The sequence below is a fragment of the Arachis ipaensis genome, chromosome B08, assembly GCF_000816755.2.
Source record: "Arachis ipaensis cultivar K30076 chromosome B08, Araip1.1, whole genome shotgun sequence".
NCBI lineage: Eukaryota > Viridiplantae > Streptophyta > Magnoliopsida > Fabales > Fabaceae > Arachis > Arachis ipaensis.
The window spans coordinates 61,173,834-61,181,673 of record NC_029792.2 but is presented as its reverse complement, the minus strand read 5'-3'; the positions used below and the strand labels follow the sequence as shown (position 1 = coordinate 61,181,673).

Genomic DNA, 7,840 nt, shown 5'->3' with positions numbered 1-7,840 from the left:
AACAAATTAAATAAACAATTTGTTTATCAAATTTTTATAATTATATTTTTTATCATCATAATTTTTTTCTAATTTTTTTGAATGAAAAAATAAAAATAAATATTTACTTATTTCAATTTATTCTAATTTATCAGCGAATAAAATATAAGAATATTAATTTTTGTCTATTTGTCTTTTGTATATTTTTTTTAATTAATGTCATTTTTTAATTTCTTTTTTGAAACCACACGGTCTAAGTGTTGAAATTTGAATTATTGATCTGCGTATGAGGTGAAGGGATACACTGAAAAATAAAAAATAATAAAGGTATATGTGTAATTAATGGACGACAACTTTAAAATATTTAAAAAATGCTTTATGAATACAGTAAATAAGTTTTTTTTTAGAGTATAGTAAATAAGCTCTTTTATGACAAAATATGTGTAAATTAAATAATCCAACGAGTTAAACAGCTTGATTCGTATAATATTTTTTTTAAATTGGACAAAAAACCAATTTGAGAAGGAGTTTACAAAATGTTTCTAGAGCAAAAAGAGTCCCTTTAAGTTAATTGTATGTTACCTTTTTTTAATGAGTTAGTCAGGTGGTCGAATTAAGTTAAAAAATTAAGTAAAAAAAAAAAAAAAAATAAAAGTTTATAATTTAATACAATATAATATATAATAGTATATTTTTAAATTATGATATAATATCATTATTGATGAATGATAGTAAATTACTTATTTTGAATTCGAACTTCATGTGCTCCTTTGGTATAATTATTTATAGTTTACTACCTTATTATAAAAAAGATAAATAAGCTAAGCCAAAGGTTGTAGTTTTAAAGGCAATATATAGAAGAAAGAAAATATTGTTGTAGGCTTGTAGCCAATAATACTCCAGAAAATTATATAAGAAACATACTCTCAAAATTTATTAGTCTTAGAATTTGAATTTCATTATTCACATAAAATTAATTTAATGNNATTGAAAAAATAAAAAATTTAATATTTTCATGTATTATATATAATATTTTAAATAAATTATAGTTTTAAAATATTTTGATGAAAAATTATATTATACTCTAGGATATTCTGTATTTATTAGAGTCCATCAATACTCTTCTTTTATATTAGCCTTTAATTTTTATCTAATAAAATCTAATGGTCTAGATAAATGTGGTACATCCAATAAACACATAATTATTGTGCTCATTTTATACATATCCAAATTGAAATTCTATAGCTACACTCGCATATAAAGAATAATACATCACTAAGTATTACCTATATAAGAAATTATAGAAAGTAGAAATCAATTGATATTAAACACGACATTAGAATCCATGTCATATGCTGTCATGATCCTTCAAAACAAGTAATTCTATCCCATCCAAGGACTAGCTGTCTTATCCTGAGAGTTCAATATCTAGAACAAAAAAGGTGCAATGCATCAGACATCATATAAACAACAAAATTTAGAAAAAAGAAGGAAAATATTAAAATGGTTCCTAGTCTACCTAACAAGATCAGTTTAAAATGTAAATATAGACCAGGAATTTAGCCCTAAATTCAATGCATTCACTACATAAACACTCGGATCAGAAGCATCGATCATAAACCATGAAATAATCATAAAAAAAAGTGTTAAACTGAATGCCATTCAGGAAATCCATTTGCAATATACTAAAATTTATTTTGTAGATGGCAATACAGCAGTGAGAAATTTCTATCGCACTCAAGTAATACACCAAATTTAGTCCCACTTGTTCAAATGGTTAAATAAATTAGGTCTCTTTTGGCCACCTCATCTAAAATATGTTTAGGTCTTCCTCTTCCTCTCATCACTTGTCTATCTTCTATCTAAAACTCAGCATAAAATTTTCAAGATGTACGAGACCAAAAATTCACAGAAACATAACATGTTCAGGAAGGCACTTACTTCTACTAAAGGTTTTGACTTGTACCTTGAACTCTGAACAAAGCTACCTGTGTTTCATGTAGCTTTCATCTGTGGTAACTTTTTCTTCTATGAAATTTTTATATTCCAAACTGTTTCCCCCTTACAACAAGAAAAATGAAAAATTCAGCACATGCTGCTTTCTATTAAAATTACGAGCTATAGTCTTAAACTGAGATTATAATGTGTACATACCTTAAATATGATTAGTCTCTGAAGTATTGAAAAAAACTAAATTGGCTCCTTACTCTCATGAATTTAAGCCTGAACAGGCATGTGATGTAAATTAGATTAATTTATTTATTGCACATAATTATTCAACAACTTATTATGAAAGAGCAGGCAAGAATATCACTAACCACAACTGGATTAGTTCTTGCTGAATCAGCCATAATATTCATGTGATAGATGAATGCTATTTTATCCTCCTGCAAGCCAAAAATAATAGAACATATTAAGAGTTTCTTCACAATAACAACCTCCACCACCAACCTTTATCCAAATACATGAGTTCGAGTTTATTCATGGCTACAAAAAAAATAAAAATAATAATTACAAGATTGAAGGTAAAATTTAGACAGCTTCTGAAAATAAAATTTCACTTCCAAATCACTTCTATTTTTAATGCCAAACAAGATGTCATGGGCTGCAATTTCAACAAACAAAGAAAACATCATTAGACTATCCTATAATATATAATTTTTATTTTAAAGAGAAGGAAATAGATTGTCTGTAAATAATATAACCTTGAAAACTTAATAAATTTATGTGAATTTCAGTAGAAAAAATTGCTTAGATGATACATAACAAAAAAACAATGCCTGTTGCTTACTGTTACAGATTTACAGCCAAGCCAAGCATAAAAGAGAGTGTCATCCCTTCCATTTCCAAGAAATGTATACTGTCGTTGTAAAGCCTTGTCATTCTGCAACTAAAAGAAGAGACAATTCATCAGCATCCACCTGCCAAACCTGAATTTGCAGTATTTAGAAGAGATCACAATTTAGCACTATGGCTACAATGTACATAGAGAATATGAAATCTGAAGATCAAATCCTCCTAAGAATATAAATTTCTTTTAGGGACACAATTTGGCTCTATAATAACATGGTTAGGATTCTAGCATAAAATTTTCAATAACAAAGGTGGAAAGTGAGCGTGTGGTAGCGATCCACTAAGTAAGCTGGATTTAAATTGGGGAATGAAAGTTTGAGATAAGTACAAGTATATATGCCTTGTTGGAAATCAAGATAATATCCCTAGAACATTATGGAATATTAGATGTGATCTCTTAGAATTAATATTGATATTTATTGTCATTATTTGCTTATTTGATTAGGATTACGGCTTCCTTATCCCTGTTATCATAAATAAGAGTAATGTCTTTTTGTTGTATCAAATCATCCAATTTTTTTTAAGGAAGTACAAATGAACATGAACCAATTCAAAATGAAGCAGTAGAGTAGTAGACTTATACAATTGAAGAACCCCAGTTACATAAAAATAGGTAAAAAAAATCAAAGAAACAAAATTTGTTTTACTCATAGCTGACCTTTATTTTGTAAGGTGGCTGAGGCATTTCATCGAACATATGAGATACATAAAGACACAAAACTTGTAAATCTACATCACATAGTCTTCATTCTCATCTTCGGAACAAGCACTTTCACTATCTTTACCGTCAAACTCTTCATTATCGTTGATGAACTCATCATTGAGCAAAGTGTCCATTGGACAATTTATATCTTCTACGTTCACTTCTTCCATTTGAGCATTTGCATCAAACAATGAAATAACTTCATCCTCCAAAACAACACTTTGCGCTCTTACTTCAGAAACACTTTCTTGATAAAAATCATTACTGTCATCCTGCCAATTAGGTTCTTCATCTGGATCATGCAAAGTTTCATTCATATAGAGCTTGGCTGTAACTTTACAAGCCGCGCACCATTCCCAACTGGACTTATTCTCACTATGTGGATATTTTGTGTAATATATCTTTTGTGCTTGTTTAGCCAAAACAAACGGCTCATTTGATTGTAGTCTTGATTTATACTTTATGTCAACTAACCCATATCTCTCGTCAACTTTTACACCGTTAATTGGGTCAAACTAGCAGCATCGAAAGATAAATACAGTATTTCCACAGTCCAAGTATGACAGTTCCAATATCTCCTCAAGAATGCCGTAGTAGTTCAAGTCATTTTCTCCATAAATATTTCCTTTAACACATACCCCACTATTCATAGTAGTTCTATTTTTATTGTGATCCTTAGTATGAAATCTATATCCATTAACTTTTAAGCCATTGTACGAAGTGACAGACTTGGAAGGACCATGAGCTATTTGTTGAATCATTCTACTTTCAATGTGACCTGTATCTACCTACAAATGAATATAATAACAATTGAAAGTTATACATTCTTGCAATACAAATAATTTTAAAGTTATAAATATTTAATTTCAAAAATCACTCACTTGATTCTTTATCCATTTACTAAAATCCTTATCGTGGGCAATTAGTATTTCATCATTGGATATATTTGGATCTAACTCTTTCAGTGAATTCTCAAATTGTCTAATAAATAAAGTAATCAATATAACATTCAATTTAATTGTAAAATTAGTGTATATATATATATAAACTAGTTCTAACTTACTGGAGATAAGGTTCTATTTCTTCGCAGTTTACAAGAATGTATGTGTGGATGATATGTAGCTCTTCATCAGTTAAGTATTTTTTTGAACCTCGCCTGATGAAAAGATATGGGTATCTAAAAATAGACAAGTGATTCTCGTCCATATTTGAACCACCATCATTATTCCTAGGAACTTGAGTCCGCCTGTTTGTACTGTTGACTCAAAATACATAGAAGTAAAGTTTGAAATTTCTTCCAAAATATATGCTTTGCAAATAGATCCTTCAACTCTTGCCTTATTTCGAACTTTTCGTTTTTAAGTATAGCATACACCTTTCAAATGGATACATCCATCGATACTGCACAGGTCCTCCAACCTTAGCTTCATAGGGGATGTGGATAACTAAATGCTCCATCACATTAAAGAAAGCTGGCGGAAAAATTTTTTCTAGCTTACAAACCATTTCAATAATGGAAATCTCTGCCTTCTCCACAGCATCAGGACGTATTTCAGTAGCACAAATTTCTTTAAAGAACAAGCTAAGATCTGTTAGCACTCCCCATATAGATTTTGGCAACACGTCTCGAAATGCCAACGGAATTAGTCTTTTCATGAAAACAGGACTGTCGTGACTCTTCATTCCATATATCTTCCCATTCGCTAGATTAACACATCGTGAGATATTTGATGCATAACAATCAGGAAATTTTAATTGCTTTATCCACTCACATACTATCCTCCTTTGTTGAGAATCTAAGACATATGTGGCTTTTAGTTTTTTGTATTTTTCATTCTCGAATACCAACTCCAAGTTAGGGCGTTTGCATATTAGCTTCAAATTTTCTCTTGCATTCACGTTGTCTTTTGTCTTGCCCTTTACGTCCATAACAGTGTTAAAGATGTTGTCAAAAATATTTTTTTCAATGTGCATAATGTCTAAATTGTGTCTTATCAAATTAGTTGACCAATAAGGCAACACCCAAAATATGCTTTTTCTCACCCAATTATGAATGGTACCAAAGTCACCCTTTTTTCCTCTCGAATTTGCCCCAAAGATAGCTTCCTTGAGTTTGTTCAACTCATTTAAGATTTTAACTCCACTCATTCGTTTCGGTGGAAAAGAGTTTTCCACGGTTGACTTTTTAAAAGAGTATCGATCACGACGAAATGCATGACCAGCAGGCAAGAACTGTCGATGACAATCAAACCAACAGGGTTTAGCGCCATGTTGTAGTCAAAACGATTTAGTGTTCTTCATGCAAATCGGACAAGAAAGTCGACCATGAGTGCTCCAACCAGACAACATTCCATAAGCTGGAAAATCACTTATAGTCCACAATAATGCTGCCTTCATGTTAAAATTTTTCTTTTCCCATGCATCTTAAGTAGTAACACCATTGTTCCACAAAACCTTTAACTTGTCAATCAGTGGTCTAAGATAAACATCTAATCTTTTTCCAGGAGACTTCGGTCCAGGGATCAAAAGACTGAGGAATATGTACTCTCTTCATATGCACATACTTAGAGGAAGATTGTAAGGTGTGACAAACACAGGCCAACATGAGTATGGAGTCTTCGAGCCAGAAAATGGATTAAAACCATCAGTGCAAAGTCCAAGCCTGACATTTCTAGATTCTTGGGCAAATAGTTCATGGGTGGCATCAAATTGTTTCCAAGCATCAGCATCAGCCGGATGTGTGATCACCGATTCATCATGGCATACTCCATCCACATGCCACTTCATATATTGCGCAGTAGTTTTAGACATAAACAAATGTTGAAGTCTTGCAGTAATAGGAAAATATCTCAATATTGAGTATGGCACATCCCTACTGCTATTAGATGTATCCCCTGCCTTTGGCTTAAATCGTGGGTGTCCACACATTGTGCAGGCTACATAACTAGTCTTGTCACTTGTTTCTTTATAATATAGCATGCAGTGATTAGGACAAATATCAATTTTCTCATATCCTAATCCTAATTCTTGAATCATTGTCTTTGACCGGTAGAAATCTTCTGGCAACTTCTCTGATTCTGGGAGCATGCTCTTGATTATGGCAACCATTCGATTATAACAGCTCTCACTCATGTTGAATTCTGACTTCAAGTTAACTAGCTAGGTGGTGCAGCCATCCCACAAAGGTTCGTCAGCACTTCTCATCAACTTATAAAACTTCGACGCGGATGGATTTGGATCCACTTCTAAACCTTCCACTACGTTTAAGTTATCACCTGCAGCATCAATAACCATGTCTACATATGGATTTGTATTCTCCTCTTCATGTTCTTGGGTAACATTTGTTGCGTCCTGTTCAACCCATCTTTCCTCACCATGAGCAATCCATTTTATATAACCCTCCATAAACCCACGATCACACAAATGCTTTTCGACCCAAAATATTTCATCCCTAAGTCTGTTCTTACATTTTGTGCATGGACAAAGAATGCGACCGAAACTATCAATGACTGTCGGGTTTCTTTCTACAAAATCTATGAATTTCACAACACCTTTCTTAAATTCCTCGCTTAGATGACCAGTGCAATCTTGCCTTCGTGACATCCAACTTCTATTGGGTGCCATGATTATCTGGACTAAGGTTTTATTTTAGTTGTAATACCAATGTTTAACATGCATATAAATGGATATAGTCTCGTGTATATTTTTTTCTGAATTTTATTAATATATTTTTATTCACAATCATACTAAATAACCCCTTCCACAAGTTATAAAGTAACAAACATAATACATTCAATTTTAAAATAAAGATATAAATCATAAAAAGATAATATACAAAGCTTGAAGAAAATAATCATAAACAATTTGAAGCATTAGAAAAACCAAAAACAATTGGGTATCATTAATCTCATGTCAAGAACTTCAAGTCACGAGGTTAAAAAGTATGGAGATATACTGAGTTCAATAAAAAAATATTAATAACTAATTATATCTTTTAGTACAATAAGAACTCAAGATATTGACAGAACTACCATTACAGCAAGAAAAGAGGAACTTAAAATTCATGACAATATGAAGCAAGACAGCAAAAAACTCAAGTTCAATCACTAACAAATTCTATTAGCAATGAACAAATTTAAGTAATTATTTTAGAACAGCAACAAGTTAAAGGTTCCAGTAACAAATTTCAATCACACATTCAACTTTCAACAATAAATCCAACTTTCAACAACAATATCAAAGTGCATTCAAGTTCAATTAGTAATAAATTCTTTCAGCAATTAACAAATTTAAGTGATCATTTTA

At 31.2% G+C, this 7,840-nt stretch overlaps 1 long non-coding RNA gene across 1 annotated transcript; it reads right to left on the bottom strand.

Moving 5' to 3' along the window:
* On the bottom strand, positions 1,139-3,358 carry LOC107612090. Its single transcript, XR_001613594.2, has 5 exons — positions 2,771-3,358; positions 2,298-2,366; positions 2,134-2,202; positions 1,921-2,040; positions 1,139-1,407 (listed from the first exon to the last, which is right to left on the bottom strand). It is a non-coding gene; the product is annotated as an uncharacterized LOC107612090 (long non-coding RNA).